Source organism: Chiloscyllium punctatum, chromosome 27 (genome assembly GCF_047496795.1).
Source record: "Chiloscyllium punctatum isolate Juve2018m chromosome 27, sChiPun1.3, whole genome shotgun sequence".
In the NCBI taxonomy this organism is placed as follows: Eukaryota; Metazoa; Chordata; class Chondrichthyes; order Orectolobiformes; family Hemiscylliidae; genus Chiloscyllium; species Chiloscyllium punctatum.
Genome location: NC_092765.1, coordinates 23081361 through 23100833, shown reverse-complemented (window position 1 = coordinate 23100833; position 19473 = coordinate 23081361). Strand labels below are relative to the sequence as shown.

Genomic DNA, 19473 nt, shown 5'->3' with positions numbered 1-19473 from the left:
CCAAAGAGGATACTTTAACTGCAGATTAGATGCAAAAGTCAAAACTATATTTCAGAGAAAAAATAGAATGCACCAGTTCTTGCTTCCAGTCACAGAATAAGATGTTGCAAAATAATGTTGCTTATGAACTTTAAGCAGAGTGGAACTTTAGATTTTAAACTTGTTTTGCTATGATTTGTCCAACAAATAAGTTGTTTACATAACGTAGAATCATAGATTCCTAGTGTGGAAGCAGGCCATTCTGCCTATCAAGTCCATACTAAGCCTGCAAACAGCATCCCACCCAGACCACCTCCCCACCCTATCCCTATAAACCATGGCTAATCCACCGATCCTGGACATTGTTAGACTGTGGGAGGAAACTGGTGCAGCCAGAGGAAACCCATGCAGACATGGGGAGAAGGTGCTGACTTGACACAGACCAAAAGGTAAAATTAAACCTGTGTCCCTGGTGCTGTGAGCCAGCTGTGTTAACCACTGAGCCAAAGAAAATAAATTTATTTTTCACTCAACAGTTGCTGTAACTGGGAACTTGTAATTAATAATTTAAAGATCTTTCTGAACAAATGTAAACCAGTCACCCTGTGCCTTCTGCAAACAAATAAAGTGCCTGGAAACAGAAGATCAAGAGGCAATGTTCTGATCAGCACAATAATCATCTCCACAACTGCTGTGAACAAGGACTTTGCCAGGATTTTCCATCTTCCCATAACTGGGTCTGGGTCCAGTGTGTCCATCCATGCTTGTTAAGCATAAGTTTAAGCAGGGTAGAATATAAGGGCATTTGAGTTTTAACTAATAGCAACTGTTTATAATTGTTTACTAGCAGCTTGAATCTATTTACTGACAAGAGAAAGTAATGCTTAAGTACAGGAACCTGGTTTATGGTTTGTCAAAATTGGGTTAAAAAATTCAAGGAATTGTTTATTGAAAATAGAGTTATTTTTTAATTAATAAAACACCATCTTTAACTTTTGACTCCTCCAGGAGTAGCATAGCTTGATTTCTACTACACAAAACCAAGGAGGCATAACAATACAACATTTTATTTTAAAATGAAGCCTTCACTTACATTTTGAGCACCATTTTATCAGCTAATTTCAATAACTTTGACCACTTTTGCTCAATGACAATTCCTCATTATATATACTATACTATTATTCATTGAGTTTCTTATAAAGTATTTTTATTCTAGCGAATGATTATGCAGAAAATCAAAAAAGACAAAAAAAACACAGCCACCTATAGGGATTTGGCACTCTGTTCAGAGACTAAAGTGGATGCCTCAGTATTGATGTGGTATTTGCTGTTGCTGATGCCTTGTGGTATCTTTCACCTCTCCCAGTAGATGGCACATCACAATGGCTGTTCAATGTAGTTCACTACAATCAACCCTTCTTTGTCTAGACTGTCAAAGGCCTGTATAGCGGGATAGGTCACTGGGGAGGTTAAGACGGTTTTTCACTTTAATGCAACACCATAAAAAATATTGCAAGTCAGGCATACTGACTAAGGACTCTTGAGAACAGCACAGAATAAATCTGCTCCCTGTGAATACCTTAGTAATCTCCAGACAAATACTGTGTGACATCAACAGATTGGGTGGAGCGAATGCAACCTCAACATGAACTCTTTCAGAACTGTTGCTATACCCATCAGCCAGTGAGAACGTTTCATAATGGGATTCTTGCAAAACTCCTCCCAACATAAACACGCATATAATCAGATGAGATGTATCAAATGAAAATAAAATTCAAAAAAAAAAATGCCTGCCTCATCAAGTTCTCTAAACAAATCATTCACAAGCAAAAGGTTGTGAAGGCCCTAGAGCTGGCTACAAAATTAACACCAAATCATGAGGTGGAAGGCATGGCACACAAGTGAATTTAACAAATTATTTGGCAGTTGTAAATGGATATTCTGCTGCCAAGAAATTCCAAATGGACAGAAAATCAAACTTAAAAATGTAAAGACATATGGAGTGATATTGAAAGATTGCAATCAACGTCAAGAGCTTAAAAAAAAAGTCGCTAGAGACCCATGGTCAAGAGCAAGATAATGGAGTCAAACTTATGAACTGCTGTTGCATTAGAGAGTTGAATGATTGAGGAATTTCAAAGACTCATGGGTAAAGATAAAAGTATTGGAGAAATTCATGTAACTACAACAAAACATTTCCTGAACCCAACAAAGTTAGGTTCTAAAATAGACAGTTGTTGGTTGCATGGATTGTGATCTTCCAACTTCACTAGATTCTGGAAGATCCCAGTTGTCTGAAAAGGTAGTGAACTTAACATTTCCATAGATGGATGGAAGGAGGATGGATGGACAGATGAATGGACGAACATAGGGAGATAAAGGCCAGTTATGTCATTTTGTTGAAAAATGCTGAATCCCACAAAGAAAATTGTAACACACTATTTTGCAGAGTCATAGTTTATGTAAGATAGAATTAAGTTTGGCAAATCTATTGAATTCTTAAAAGGATAAAAGGGATAGTGTAAATAAAGGTGAAACATTGGTTTCAGTGCTCTTGCAATTTCAAATAAGGTGGTTGATATAGTGCCATACCAAAGGTTATTGTGCAACAGAAGGCATCGTGGTATTGAGACAATATTATACAATGGGTTGGGCCTTGGCTAAAAGCAGAAAGCAGAAAACATATATAACAGCTATTTTCAGGTTAACGTGCTGTTACTGCAGGTGCCTTGACCTCAACTCTTTACAATCAACATCCAGTGTAATAGATCAAAGTTTGCTAATAGTGTAAAGCTAGGCAAAAACATAAGTTTTGTGGGGCACAAGAGGCTACAAAAGGAAATGGATAGGTTAAACAAGTGGGTAAAAGCAAAGCACATGCTGCATAATCTCAGGAAATGTGATGAAACTGTGCTAACTTTGGAATAATCCAGAAACACTATTCTTTTGACTATTAGAATACTGATGTTGAGGAATCCGAACATGAAATAAAGTTAACTTGCAGAGTAGCAAACAATTAGGAAGGCAAAGTTAGAAAAGCACATGATAAAGAAACAGCTGAAAGCACTGAGTCCGACAAAGGCTATGGGCATGAACAACTGATAACGGTATTATGGACTTGGCAGGACTTTGTACTAGAACAGCTTGGCTAGGGGTACACAGCTATGATACAGACATCTACCCAACATTACAGACAACTGCCCAGGTATAATCTGTACACAAAATGCAAAAAAAAAATCAACTTGGCCAATTACCACCCCATTAATCCTCTAATCAGTGAAGTAATAGACTTGCTTAGCAAGAAATTGCTCAGTCAAGCTCAGTTTGATTTCACCAGGGCTACTTAGCTCCCAACCTCAGTTCAAACATTGACAAAAGCGCTGAAGTTCAGAGGTGAGGTGAGAGTAATTACTCATGACATCAAGAAGCCCCAGCAAAACTGGAATCAATGGGAAACAAGGGGAAATTCTCTGCTAGTTGGAGTCAATTCTAGGACGTGGGAGTTCAGTCAGCCCAGCTCCCACAACTCTGAAGTAGTTCAGGGAGTGTCCTAGGCCCAGCAGCTTCAATGACTTTTCGCCCATAAGATCAGATGAAGGATGTTCACTAATGATTATACCACATTCAACACAATTCACAACTCCTCCAATATTGAAGCAGTCACATGTCCAAATGCAGCAAGACCTGGATAATATCCAGCTTGGGCATGTAACATGTTTGTCACATGAATGTCAGGCAATGACTGACTATCTAACCATCACCCATTGGTATTCAATAGCATTATCATCTCCAAATCCCCCACCAATCAACATCCTGGGGTTACCATTGACCAGAAACTTAATTGGAACATTCATTTAAATTTGGTGATTACAAGAGCAGATCAAACGCTAGGACTACTGTAATAAGTAACTCAGAGCACATCCACAACCTACAAGCCACAAATCAGGAATGTGATGGAATACTCCCCACTTGCCCAGCCAAGTGCAGCACTCAAGAAGCTTGACATCACCCAGGACAAAGCTGCCCGCTTAACTGTCACCACATCCACAAACAAACATTCAGTCCCTCCACCACAAACACTCAGTGGCAGTGTATCATCTACTAACTATACTGTGGAAGTTCATCAAGGCTCCTTAGACAATACTTTTCAAACGCTCAACCTTTAACATCTAGAAGGACAAGGACAAGGGAATGGCATCATCTGCAAGTGCCCCGCCAACCTATTCACCATCGTGATCTGGAAATAATCTGCCATTCCGTCATTGATTGCCAAGATTTTGACCCACTCTCTCTCTAGAATCAGAGTTGTATGGAACCAAATGGATGGTCATGATTCAAGGCAGTAAGTCATCACCTCCTGATGAGACACAATGAGAGATGCAAAGCCAATGTCTCCTAAATTCACAGGAGCATGTTGGCCTTAATTGTAAAAAGAGGATGGAGTAGAAGATTAAGGAAGGTATGCTACAACTATATCTGGCTTTTATCTAATTATTCTACTTTTATGTTGCAACTTCAGAGAAAAATGAAGGAAAATAAGTTTGTCTAATTCGCTAATCTCTGGGCAAAGTGTTTGAAATCATGAGTAGTGTAAATATAACAATGATTTGCAGATATTTACAGTTAGCACATTTCATTCCTGATGAAGGGCTTTTGCCCGAAACGTCGATTTCGAAGCTACTTGGATGCTGCCTGAACTGCTGTGCTCTTCCAGCACCACTAATCCAGGACATTGAGATTGTGTTGACTTTTCTTTTGCAGGATATGGGTCAACCTTGTGTTAAATGCATTTTGGCACATTGATCACACGCTGAGGTTAACAACAGTGCTGTGTTAGGTCACTGCAAGTTTCAAAAGCAATTGAGGTGCAAGATCCTGGACCATCATCGTCTTGCAAAATTAGTCGACTAGTAACGCTCACAAGTAACATTATCATTATTTGTAAGCAACCCCTCATACAGGTTCATTAAAACGGTTTCCTATTGCAAGTCTGAAGAATTTTGAATAGAGTCATAGAGATGTACCGCACAGAAACTGACCCTTTGGTCCAACCCGTCCATGCTGACCAGATATCCCAATCCAATTTAGTCCCACCTGCCAGCATCCGGCCCATATCCCTCCAAACCCTACCTATTCATATACCCATCCAAATGCCTCTTAAATGTTGCAATTGTACCAGCCCCCACCACATTCTCTGGCAGTTCATTCCATACACATACCACCCTCTGCGTGAAAAAGTTGCCTCTTTTAGATCTTTCTCCTCTCACCCTAAATCTATGCCCTCAAGTTCTGGACTCCCTGACTCCCATGCCCCTCAATTTTGTAAACCTTTGTAAGGTCACCCCTCAGCCTCCGACGCTCCAGGGAAAACAGCCCCAGCCTGTTCAGCCTCTCCCTATAGCTCAAATCCTCGAACCCTGGCAACATCCTTGTAAACCTTTTCTGAACCCTTTCAAGTTTCACAACATCTTTCCGATAGGAAGGAGACCAGAATTGCACACAATATTCCAACAGTGGCCTAACCAATGTCCTGTACAGCCGCAACATGACTCCCAACTCCTATACTCAATACACTGTCCAATAAAGAAAAGCATACTAAATACCTTCTTCACTATTCTATCTCCCTGCAACTCCATTTTCAAGGAGCTATGAACCTGCACTCCAAGGTCTCCTTGTTCAGCAACACAACCTGGGACCTTACCATTAAATGTATAAGTCCTGCTAAGAATTGCTTTCCCAAAATGCAGCACCTCATATTTAGCTAAAAACTCCCTCTGTCACTTCAGTCCATTGGCCCATCTAATCAAGATCCTGTTGTAATCGGAGGTAACCTTCTTTGCTGTCCACTACACCTCCAATTTTTTGTCATCTGCAAACTTACTAATTATACCTCTTATGCTCACATCCAAATCATTTATATAAATGACGAAAAGTAGTGGACCCAGCACTGATACTTGTGGCACTCCACTGGTCACAGGCCTCCAGTCTGAAAAACAACCCTCCACCACAACCCCCAGTTCTGTATCCAAATGGCTAGTTCTCCCCATATTCCATGCAATCTAACCTTGATAACCAGTTTCCCATGGAGAACCTTGTCGAACACCTTACTGAAGTCCATATAGATCATATCTACCGATCTGCCCTCATCAATCCTCTTTAGTACTTCTTCAAATAACTCAATCAAGTTTGTGAGACATGATTTCCTATGCATAAAGTCATATTGACTATCTATAATCAGTCCTTGCCTTTTCAAATACAGAGTACAATACATTGGTTGCAGTGTTTTTGTCAAAACTTAAAAAGCAAAACACTGTGTCCTTGCAAAATACAATTGTAGTTTCAGCAACACTTCACAAAATTTCTCTCAGATCAAATGAATCCCATCAATACAGACCAATCTGACCTAATGAAAGTGAATAATGTGAAATTTGTGCTCCAAAGATAGTTTATGTAGTGGATCAACTAGTGGCACATCATGTCTGGTACTAGTTTTTAAATCAGCTTTAGATTAATTAATGGGTGAGTACTTGCTCCATTTGTTGCATGATTAAGCCTCTTGTGAAACTGATTTAACAATCCCCTGCAGTTTAACAACATGAAATTCAAGGCTAACATTCAAAGTGTGGGAATGTGGGACTAGTGTATGTAGTAGTACAAATTCAATGGGCCAAAGGGCCTCTTCTGCACCGTATAATTCTATGAACACAACAAAAAAGTTTGGAAGCTGACCATTGGGCCCATCGAGTCCACACTAACCCTCTGAAGAGCATGCCAACCAAACCCACTCCCCAACCCTAATCCTATAACCCTGAGTTTCCCCCTGGCCAAGCCACCTAACCTGCACATCTTTGGACTGTGGGGGGGAGCCTGAGCAGCTGAAGGAAACCCATGCAGATACAGGAAGAATATGCAAACTCCATAAAGACAGACAGTCACCAGAGCCTGGAATTGAACCCAGGTCCCTGGCACTGTGAAGCAGCCATGCTAACCACTGAGCCCACTATAGTTGGGGGGGGGGGGTATCCTTCGATGACTGAAGAGGCACATTTTTGATTCAACATAGAAAAAAGAGAGTTTAACTCTGATTGTGCTGTTTGAACTTGATGCTGGAAACCTGAAACGTCATGTATTGCATTGCTTCACATTCCTTTGCTAAGCATCAGCCTAACACCTGCACAGAATTTTGTCAGAAACAAGGTACAGTGAGGTTTCACACACTAAAATGCAATTCACACATACCAACTTCTGGAAACAGTTAGTTTATTAAAGCTTATATAAGCTAAGTGATCCCTTTGACCCTCTTCGCAGGCATGTGAAGTCAAGTCAAAGAGGCACTGAACAAAGAAAATACATCTCCTTTATACAGGTCAGTGGTGAAGCTCACAGATACTCTGGCCACTCCCCCATAGTCACATGCCATTCAAAACAACCCCCAGCCACTCCCTCACAATCACATGTTACCACAGGTACAATGGGAGGAGGAGATTATCCTCAGATATTGCAAATGTAAGTGCCCTAATCCTGGGGAATCATTATGCAGACAATTTCTTGACTCAGTGATTCCCCAAGCAATGTAGGTATGACATACCTAGCTTTACAGGATGACTAGAAAGCATTTCTGAATGTAGAGATCGAATGATAATTTAATTTGGTTGTAGGGGGAGTAGTAGCAAATGACTGTCAAAATGGCATGGGAGTCATCCACATTCCTGCATGAATGTCATTTCAACCCACTTCCAGAATGTTCACTCAGTGCAGTTCAACTCTTTAATATTACATTAATATCCAGAGATATATTCCAATTTAATCTCTTAATATTACAGCAGAACCTTCTGGATTGTGATATAGCCTCAAGATAATAGCTCAAGAGTCTGTAATTTTGACATTTTAATACCTGTTCCTTTTTCTTTCAAAATTAATTATAATCAATATTTATACAGAGGACTTACATTGATTGTTCTAATTAAAATCTTTAAGTCTATGTGCAGTAAACACTGTATAGTAGTCACCAACAGGCAGAAAATCAAATTTAACTTCATAGTAAAGAACCAAGGAATTTACAGGATTCTGTATTGTTAACTCTCATTTAACGTTTTAAATGTTATTCCTAAAGCCTTTATTCTTTAAAAGGAAGACACCTGAAGAGATCCATTATTTGGTAGGCGTCAGCTGTAGTTCCTTGTCAGCACTATCGCCTCCAGGTTTGAAAGTTGTAAGTGATACATGACCTTTGTACAGTCATTAACTTGATCACTGTTTCTTAGTGCTTTAGCCATGGAAAATGCAGGATTACAGGGATAGGGTAGGGAGATGGATCTAGGCGGAATGCTCTATGGAGGGTAAGTCTAGACACGTTGAGCCAAATGGCCTGTTTCCATACTGTATAGATTGTATGATTATGGACTGCACCATCCTTCACTATGTTTCCCCACTGCCACCCAGCTTGGGAAACTTCAATCACCTGGATCCAGTCTCAGATAACCAGTCATACACCGAATCCCATAGCAGCTCATCTTCCTGCTCCATTAACTCTGGCATTTCCCAATAGACACTGGAGAGTGTCTCATAAATTACACATTGTACAAAGCCAACACAATCTCTATACTCAGTAAACTTCCAAATGTGCACTGCTCCAATGGTGAGCTTTGGAATTTACAAAAGATATTACATCCTGCCTTTTAACATTTTGGTAATTGACAGTACTGACCTGCTTTTACATTATTTCTCTCAATTGTTTTACTCCAGAAAGAAAGTAATTGCTTCTTTAACCCATTTATATAATACATTGAAATGAATTACCTTAATAGAAGTTCCTGTCCTCATGGAAAGTAATTTGAATTGAAGTTATTTGAGTCCCTTCAAGGTGATTCAAATGTCCATGGTGATCACTTCTTATTGTCATGGTGATGATTCTTCAATTTTGTTCTTTTAGCCAGGATGATAACTATTTACCATTTTAGATTCATACCCCCTCTTCCCCACAGGCTCGAACAGTATTACTTCAGCCTTCAGCTTCCAATCCATGCATCAAACATGCAAGCTATTTCATACCATCTTGCAACCCTTATTGCTGAGCAATGGTATTCTTAATTAATCTTCTGTTCTGCCTCCTCACTTCTAGAGGATTTAACTCAAAACCAATCATCAAGTTTGGCATTTGCAAATGTTCAGATTCTTTCCTTGTGATCATATTTCTGTGTGTATTAAGCAGTAAGTGTACACAATAAAATGATAAAGGATATGAAAGAGTGCAGTCATCATGCCCATTTACTGACCAAAAGTTAAATGCTAACAATGAATGAAGATGTACATGTATTTGGAAAGGCAAGGACTGATTAGGGATAGTCAACATGGCTTTGTATGTGGGAAATCATGTCTCACAAACTTGATTGAGTTTTTTGAAGTAACAAAGAGGATTGATGAGGACACAGCAGTAGATGTGATCTATATGGATTTCAGGAAGGTGTTCGACAAGGTTCCCCATGGGAGACTGATCAGCAAAGTTAGATCTCATGGAATACAGGTAGAACTAGCCATTTGGATACAGAACTGGCTCAAAAGGTAGAAGACAGAGGGTGGTGGTTGTTTTTCAGACTGGAGGCCTACGACCAGTGGAGTGCCACAAGGATCAGTGCTGGGTCCTCTACATTTTGTCATTTACATAAATGATTTGGATGTGAGCATAAGAGATACAATTAGTAAGTTTGCAAATGACACCAAAATTGGAGGTGTAGTGGACAGCGGGGAGGATTACTGCAGATTACAATAGGATCTTGACCAGATGGGCCAATGGGCTGAGAAGTGGCAGATGGAGTTTAATTCAGATAAATGCGAGGTGCTGCATTTTGGGAAAGCAAATCTTTGCAGGATTTATACACTTAATGGTAAGGTCCTAGGGAGTGTTGCTTGGAGTGCAGGTTCATAGCTCCTTGAAAGTGGAGTCGCAGGTAGATAGAATAGTAAAGGCGGCATTTGGTATGCTTTTGTTTATTGGTCAGAGTATTGCGTACAGGAGTTGGGAGATCACGTTGCAGCTGTACAGGACATTGGTTAGGCCATTGTTGGAATATTGTATGCAATTCTGGCCTCCTTCCTATCGGAAAGAAGTTGTGAAACTTGAACGGGTTCAGAAAAGATTTACAAGGATGTTGCCAGGGTTGGAGGATTTGAGCTACAGGAAGAGGCTGAACAGGCTGGGGCTGTTTTCCCTGGAGTGTCGGAGGCTTGAGGGGTGACCTTATAGAAGTTTACAAAATTATGAGGGGCATGGATAGGATAAATAGGCAAAGTCTTTTCCCTGGGGTCAGGGAGTCCAGAACTAGAGGGCATAGGTTTAGGGTGAGAGGGGAAAGATTAAAAAAAAAGACCTACGCAGCAACTTTTTCAGGCAGAGGGTGGTACGTGTGGAATGAGCTGCCAGAGGATGTAGTGGAGGCTGGTCCAATTGCAACATTTAAGAGGCATTTGGATGGGTAAATGAATAGGAAGGGTTTGGAGGGGTATGGGCCGGGTGCTGGCAGGTGGGACTAGATTGGGTTGGGATATCTGGTCGGCATGGATGGGTTGGACCGAAGGGTCCGTTTCCATGCTGTATATCTCTATGACTCTGTGTCCCTTCCACTGGTTCAAATAGAAAGCAGTGAATAGCTGCTCTATATAGGCTGAGAAAAGGTCTCAAATGGTATTAATCACTACTGGAGTGTGAAGTGAGAGCAAGATTGTTCTCAACAATGTCATGGAATAACCTTCCAGAACACACTATCAACTCTCACAAGAATGGCAAATGGCAGAACATGGCTGTATATTTTGGTACCAACCACTGGCATCCTGTTATTGAGACAGAGCACTGCCAATCTTCTTTTCTATGTTGTGTCCAGGCATGTTTGGCACGTACAAGAACAGAGTGTCTGAACAAGTGGAGGAAATTGTCTTCAAGAGGTAGTCTATTGCATGTTAACAAGTTACAATTTACATTGGCTGGTTGGTCTTCACAGTTATGTCTATCAGGAACCAGGGGTAGTACTGACCCTATCAGGATCTAGAGCTAGGCTCCTTGACTTTCTACTGAAGACTGTATGACATGATCAGGTAAGGTAATGTCATCTCAAACATGAACCCTTTCAAAACCAGTACCTCACAACAGAAACCACACATCTTAAAGTGTGCTGCAAGATGTCACTGGATTGAAGAGGGCAACTGGAGAAGCATCCTTTTAAAAATTAATTTTAAAATTACCAATTTGTCGATTGGACTCGACTCTCTTTTCCAACCGACTCTTAATTACCCACCCATTTTTCCAGACCTTATAATAGCAATACTTCAAACATTAGTTCACTGGTTATAAAGTAATTTTCAGATATTCTTGTAATAAATGAAAATACTTCACAAACAGCTTTCTTTTCGTCCTTTTTTTTATTATTCTGGTAGCAGAGGGTGAGGGAAATGCATTCAGGGAACAAATTTGAGTCTAGTGTCAACTTTCAAAAACATTTTGCAACACTTGTGTACATAATCAGATCAACCAAATCTCTCAATATTTCTCAAAGTTGGAAAGATTCCTTTGAACTATTTGGTAATTGGAAATGAGCTATAATATGCATTTAATTAGCATATATTCACTTTGTTTAAAGGGAATTGGCAAAATCTCCGCTGCTTCACAAGCATTTCATCTCCGCAAAAATCCACCAATAATACACAGTAACACAGAAGTTAACTTCTTCCATCAAAATCACAGCCAGTTTATTTTAAGATAGCATTTACTGTGGGGTGACCACTCAGTTGAGAAATCATTGTTATTTACTTGCATAATGCAGTGGCACAATTAAGTTAAGATCAGAGGGGAAATAGAAGGCTGGATCATGAAAAGAATTCAACTACGTGAAATAATGTTTTATTGCAGACAGATATTGAATCGGCTTATATAATTTACAGTTTGTAATACAGATAATCATTTCATAGGAGGATCATATATAAAAAAAGACAAAGACATTGGGATGGATAGATCAATAGGAAGGGTTTAGAGGGATATGGGCCAAATTGAACTAGATTTGTTTAGGCTACCCGGTCGGCATGAACAAGTTGGACTAAGGGTCTGTTTCCATGCTATACATCTCTATGACTATGTTAAGGGGAAATCTGGTTCGATTTGCTACAAGGTCATTTAAAGGGCAAAGTCCTTGGGGGAGGAGTCTTGTTGACTGACAATGAAAACAACTACCTGCTAAGGCACCATGCCATCCATCCACAAATGTCGGAATCTTGGATACATTAGTTGTTGAAGTATGGTAACTGTAAGCTTTTTATAGATAATTCATTCATGTGATGTCAGCATCACAATTGCTTCGTTTATTGCCCATCTTGAATTTCCTGCAAGAAGTTGCAGTCCACGAGACGTTTGTTTATGTGCCCACATTCCTCAGGCCATATAAACAAGAAACATAAAGATAGCAATGCATTCTTGGATTTCATTCGCAAAAAAAACATTTGGTTCACTATCACAATCTGGTGGTTTCATAGTTAACATTACTGAGATGGGTTGGTTTCTACACAAATTAAATTTAGTTTCTTGATTTTGTATTCCCCCCAGCCTCTGTGGTCTCCCGATCAATCCAGGTGTTTGGGTTCCTGGTACAGTAACAGTATTACTGTGAGTGCACCAGTGGGAGAATACAGGCTGGAGAACAATATCTCCTGATCCTGTCCCAAAGACATAACAACAACTTTGAATGGATATTGCTCAGGAATTGCATTGGGCTGAGCTGAAGTGGACGCCAGTGCCAAATAACCTGCCTTTAATTCGCTTTTGTGGGTGACCATGCAAGGAAGCACAGTCGTAGTTAAGTACTGCAGGGCTAGAATTATTAATAATCCTGCAAAATTCATTACTTTTATGTGAAAGGAAAGGGGTAAAAATTGGGGTTTGAATTTCTTTTTTCTGCAGAACATCAAGCCACTAATTATAGTTCATTTATGCACTAAAATCCAAACTTTTATCCTAATCATGCACACTCCTGAGCAAGAAATTCAGTGCCTTATATAGGATACTGATTACACTGCACTATGAAGATGTGTTTCCTCTGATCCATGAGGCAAAGACAGTAATTTTGGCAAAAGGTTTTAAGCCTCATTGTGTCATTATATTAAATGGCACTTCAGGTTGGAAAGTGTGAATTATTTTGGGAGTTCACTAACTTTTTTGATAGTTTTAAAAAGGTTACAGATAAGGAAGTATCAAGGAGGGACATAAAATACAAATTTATTTATTCCATTACAAACTGGTCTGTCACAAGAAGTTAACGGAGTGGGAAAGGCAACAGGTCAGCACTGGGTGAAAATCTGCAACGTGAGAAGATAAGGAACATAAGTGTGGCTCAGCAGGTAGCACTGTGACCTCTGACTCAAGGAGGACATAAGTTCAAACCCCATCCAGAATCATAATTCAAGGGTCTATACAACATTTAAAAGACATCTGGATAGGTTCATGAATAGCAAGGGTTTAGATGGGTACCGGCTAAATGCTGGCAAATGGGACCAGATTATTTTAGGAGGTCAGCATGAAATGAGTTGGACCGAAGGGTCTGTTTTTGTGCTGTACAGCTCTATGACTCTAAGTGCAGTAATCTTCAGGATATAGATTCATTGTATTTTTCATCTTTGGCGAACAACAGCAAGGAGACTCATGAGACAGAGGGAAAAAGGCAGCTGGGTTTTGTGTTACCACATGGCTTGTGGCATAGGGTTCCATTCTGTTCAGTGAAGATCTGGCTGTCTTCCAGTAGTTTGTGATCTGGAATGGTTTCCCCTTACCCAGCAGGAATTGCTGTCTGATCCCAATTACGCTACTCTACATAAAACTGTTCAAAATACATCTCTCACTGGTACCAATTATTCCATTCTGTCTTTGCCTCTTGCACCTGACGGATGACTGTTACACCATGCTATACGTCACCACCTCATCATAATACCAGTTCTCAATATACTGCAGTACAACAGTTGCAACGGGAGACTTCAAAACAGCTAAATATTTTTGCACTACTGTGTACAAAAATCAAGGACAAACTGGACCCAAATACAACACAGAATTGTCATCCCGTTACCAAGGTACAAAGGTACCATTGAGCTTCTAACAATGAAAGATTTCACAGGGAGCTACCTGCACTCATGATATGACACATTTCCAATGTTGCCACAGGTTCTACACTAATACCTATCTGAGATTCATCCTCAGTCAGTCAATCAAAATTTAATAAAAAACTAAACCTATCCAAATCAAACTGTCTAAAAGCAGATTTTACTAAATGACAACTCACCAGTCACAAGGAAGCAACATTTTAATAATTCCACATACAAAGACAACACAACATTATTTGAATTATACAGCAATAGTGTAGACATATGGGAAGATTGCTTACCTGGAGGTTAAAAAGCAACATGGACTGGTTGTGCCAAATGGTCCATTTGTGTGTTCTAATTGCTATGCAATTCTGAGGGGGACTCTTCACATTACTCGTTTCAGAGAATTAAATTCCACTGTTCCAGTTACTTAATGAAGACTTTCCCCCATATAATCTGCTTTCCAAATGTTTAATATATTTAATACCCAATTCTCAACAGCTGTGAGTCATTTCAGTGGCTATTTTTAAAATGTGCAACTCAGGGGTTCTGTTTTAATCACCACTCAACCTTAAGTAGATGTATCTTGTTAAAACTAAATATGGTACACTAAAGGATCACTGATTTCAATCAAGGTCCAGGAATATAACCTGAGATTCAGGTTGAGGAGTTATTGACGCAGATTATTCAGCATGGTATTTTTATAAATAATAGGTGAGCAAAGCAAAATCTAGAAGTTTATCTTTTCTTAAAGCTGGGATTGTGTCTCGGCTGTCTCTCATTCACGACAGCATACAAAATGAATAAGCCTTTTGCTTGGCCTACATTGTCAGCTTTCAACAACAACTTCACAATTTTGATGTCAGTACCACCAGTGTCTAACTGATTGGTGTAGATATTTTCTATTCAACCTTTCAGGGATATGATGTATTTTTGGAGCAGGTGGGACTTGAACCTGGGTCTCCTGGCTCACACTGAGGGACACTACAACTGGGCCACAAGAAACTCCAACTTACTGATGTACTTTTTTATACTACATACCTCTGGAGCAGGTGGGCCTTGAACCCAGGCCTCCTGGCTCAGAGATAGGGACACTACTACTACTCTACAAGATGATCCTTAATTAGAATCTATATGTACAGCATGGAAACAGACCCTTCAGTCCAACTGGTCAATGCCGACCAGACATTCTAACCTAATCTAGTCCCATCTGCTAGCACTTGGCCCATATCCCTCTAAACCCTTCCTATTCACATATCCATCCAGATGCCTTTTAAATGCTCTAATTGTACCAGCCTCCACCACTTCCTCTGGCAGTTCATTCCACAGACACACCATCCTCTACATGAAAAAGTTGCACCTTAAGTCCCTTTTAAATCTTTCCTGCCTCACCCTAAATTGATGCTCTCTAGTTCTGGACTCCCCCACCCTAGGGAAAAAGACCTGGCCTATTAACCCTATCCATTATTTTATAAGCCTCTAGAAAGGTCACCCTTCAGCCTTCGGACGCTCTAGGGAAAACAGCCCTAGCCTATTCAGCCTCTCCCTATAGCTCAAATCCTCCAAACCAGACAACATCCTCCATCTTTTTTGAAACCTTTCAAGTTTAAGAACATCCTTCCTATAATATGGAGACCAGACTTGCACACAATAATCCAAAACATTGTTGTAATTTGTTCTCAGAACTCAGCAGGTGAGTTTTGAACCATCTCGTTTATGATAAGAGTGTAATAATGAAGGAGATTTCACTATCTACACAAGTAGCGTTTTGGTAGGGAAAGAACAGTACAGTACAGTAAACCACCCCGTGGCCCAACATTTCAACTCCCCCTCCCACTCTGCCGAGGACATGGAGGCCCTGGGCCTCCTTCACCGCTGCTCCCTCACCACCAGACGCCTGGAGGAAGAACGCCTCATCTTCTACCTTGGAACACTTCAACACTTCAATGTGGACTTCAACAGTTTCCTCATTTCCCCTTCCCCCACCTCACCCTAGTTCCAAACTTCCAGCTCAGCACTGTCCCCATGATTTGTCCTACCTGCCTAACTCCTTTTCCACCTATCCACTCCACTCTGTCCTCCCTGACCTATCACCTTCATCCCCTCCCTCACTCACCAATTGTACTCCATGCTACTTTCTCCCCACCCCCAACCTCCTCTACCTTATCTCTCCACGCTTCAGGCTCTCTGCCTTTATTCCTGATGAAGGGCTTTGCCCAAAACGTCGATTTTGCTGCTCCTCAGAGGCTGCCTGAACTGCTGTGCTCTTCCAGCACCACTAATCCAGAATCTGGTTTCCAGCATCTGCAGTCATTAGATTTACTGAGGTAAAAACAAAGTCAACTAAGGGTCCACAGAAAGAGACAATGTTGTTCAGGGGACATTTTGCAAATTTAAGGTGGATATTTGGCAGCATTAAAGAAAACTCTACAATTAACTGGAGGACAACAAAACAGAAACAAAAGCACAATTTGCTATACAGATTCAAATAGTAGATAGTGGAGGGAAACAGCATGAATATACTTTAGTGCAAGAGTATGTCAAATTTGAGTAGAACTTTCAGATTTCTGTCCACCTGGGGGGAATAAATTCCCAAGACTTCTTCAAGCATACATTGATGTACATCAGATAACATTCTGTTCATTAAAGCCATTGAATTAGCCACAGAAGAAATCAAATGCATTTTTAATTAACTTAATCCAAGCTGTGCAAAACAAGGACACTAATAATATTTCTTACATACAAAACAAAGTTATAAGAGCAAGTAGGAATGTGAATATAGGACAAAAACATTGTAAAATCAAAGTTTCAAAAGAAGAATTAAAGAAATATGTAGTGATACAACCAAGATCCCTACCATTATAGTAAACATAGATTCAATTATTCAATACTAAGAGATAAAATTATGGTCATTAGAGAAAACAATTCATCCAACAAAATCCCACCACTCCCAATCACTCCAATGATACACCCTTGCTTCAATTCAATGCCACCACCCAACCAGTAACACCAAGAGAATGATTCTAGGTATCTACATTTTCCTGACTAAAGGATATGAATACTTTTCACCTCACCAATTGTGAGCTGTGGTACAGTGCATATCAAGCAACCTTTTCAATGTATCTGAGCTAGATACGAAATTAGCTACCAAAAGAGAACCAAGGTTACCGTCTAAGATGATGCAAAATCCCTCCAAAACTCCACGATCACAGCTCAGCCAGGATTGATGATTTCTAAAAATACTTCACTTCATCTGTACACTCAAGATTGCAAAATAAATACTTGCCTGCTGAGTTGGAAAGAAGCTAATATTGAGTTTAATAAAACCCATAATTGCTGGTCAAAATCTGACAGGAAATTGGTCAGACTCTTGGTCTGTCCTGATTATATATTAGGGATTTGATTGCTGATTTTCTACTTAATTGCTGATGTCCACAATTAAGACGATTTTCAGTAATGTGAATCTAAATTAATAGCAGTAAAACCACAAGTACATTCAGTGGTCAAAATCCAGTTTTAAAATGAGCACAACCCCATACAAAATATTTAACATTTATTATATAATCTCACAAAATGCTGAAGTTAAAAATTCTCTCCACATTGCTTCCTCTGCTTTCAATGAGCAACTGTACCAATTATGTCAGATCATTATTTGGTCAACTCATAAGAATGAGAAATGGCCCATCTAACTCAACCAAGCTCATCTCATTCATGCACTAACCGTTGCATATGATTTATTTTGTCACTTCCTAATGTATTTCCCTCCATTACCCACCCAGACTTAAGGTGTTTTCAGATACTCTCAAAGATGTAAAACATTTAGCTTTTTTCTTTATTTCTCTATTTTAGTACTTAATCTATTTTAGTATCTCAGATTTGTAACTAGGTACGGTGTACCTAAGATGGTGCCATGTGGGGCAACATTGTACACTTTCCACTATACTCCTCTAAAGTACATGACAATAAAACCTAATTCAGAATTCAAATACTCCCAAAGCAAAGTTTCAAGCAACATTGAATTTTATTAGGCATGAAATCAGAGGTGGTCTCGGATACACGTTAATATTTGAACTCTAACTCATCAGATTAACAGGCTGACTTTGCACATCAGAAGGAAAGTAGCCACAGCTGTAATTTAAATTTGAATTCAATATATTGCAGTCTAAAGTTGTTGATCATCTGTAAACTGGAATATAAAAGGTTTGGTGATATATGGTCAGCTCCAAAAATATCTCTTTTCTGATTTTGTAGGAACTGAGACTCTAGGTGCAAACAAAACTACTCAAATAGTATTTCACATCACTGCATGCCATTTGTGTTTTGCAACAGTACAGTATAATGCTGTGAAATGACAGAAATGCCTATTTGCAAGTTCACCATGTTCTAAGCAGCCTAAACACCACCTCGATTATAAATAGTTGATGATCTCTCTATCAAGTGATAACACTATAATTTTATGACACTTAATATATGTTATCATGAGAAGCAAGACTATAATTTAGTTCAGCATCAAGTATTTTTGAACAGCATTATTAACATGTACAGTTCTACACAATAATTGTGTATCCTTTCATCTCCAACTCTACTTTCACTGTGCAAGTCACACAGTGCCATACAGAAGAAAACAGAGTGGGCTGCTCAACGCTCCTTGGCTGTAGTCTATACAAGTTACGTGATCAGCCCACACTCAGTTCATTTGCAACTGGCTTTGGCAGATACTCTTTACTAGTTTATACTCCCTTATATGCTCCCCTCTCTCCTATCACCAAGCAAGACGACTGTGTTCTTGTCTATTTCATAAGACAACTAAGAAATGACAAATCCTGTAGGTGACTTCTACTTTTGCCCTCTAACCAACAACTCTCTCAATCACATGCTGTCACATACCCTATTCTATTACAGCAGTCGCCTTTCTGAAAATAGCTGCACAGCTTGGAAAACCATCTTGTTGTGTCATATAGTTTTTAAACACAGGAGGTTGCCTTTTGGCCCGTTGTGTTGTGCCAACTCTTTTAAAGAGTTCCCCTGTTGCTCACTCTCAGCATTTTGTCTTAAAATATTTATGTGCTGCCTTTTAAACATCTGTTTCCACCACTGTTCAGCACTCAAATGTCCAAACAGCCCTTTAAGTAAAAATAATCTTCTAACCTTCCAGTGACACTCTTTGATTTATGTCATTTCATTAAGAGTATAAATAGCTTTTCTCTCCCCAGTTTATTTTAAGAGAAATGCTCAGAATTTTAACAGCTCTAATCAGATATCCTTTCAATCTGCTATGTTTCAACCAAAAAAAAAGTAATTTAACTTCATGTAATGGAGGTTGCATATTCTTGCTTTCATCTTGCTCAATTGCTTCTGTTTCTTCACGTAATTTTTGTATCA

At 39.5% G+C, this 19473-nt stretch overlaps 1 protein-coding gene across 4 annotated transcripts in view; it reads right to left on the bottom strand.

The window, feature by feature from the left end:
* LOC140453542 (cAMP-dependent protein kinase inhibitor alpha-like) overlaps nucleotides 1-19473 on the bottom strand; it is a 111599-nt gene that overhangs the window by 46891 nt on the left and 45235 nt on the right. Inside the window, exon 1 of one of the 4 annotated variants that reach the window (XM_072548317.1) lies at nucleotides 14391-14482. The exons of the other annotated variants lie outside the window; for them this stretch is intronic. The gene's annotated coding sequence lies outside the window, so the exon portion shown is untranslated. Of the gene's footprint in view, nucleotides 1-14390; nucleotides 14483-19473 lie in introns of those variants that run through there. 4 annotated transcript variants of the gene reach the window in all.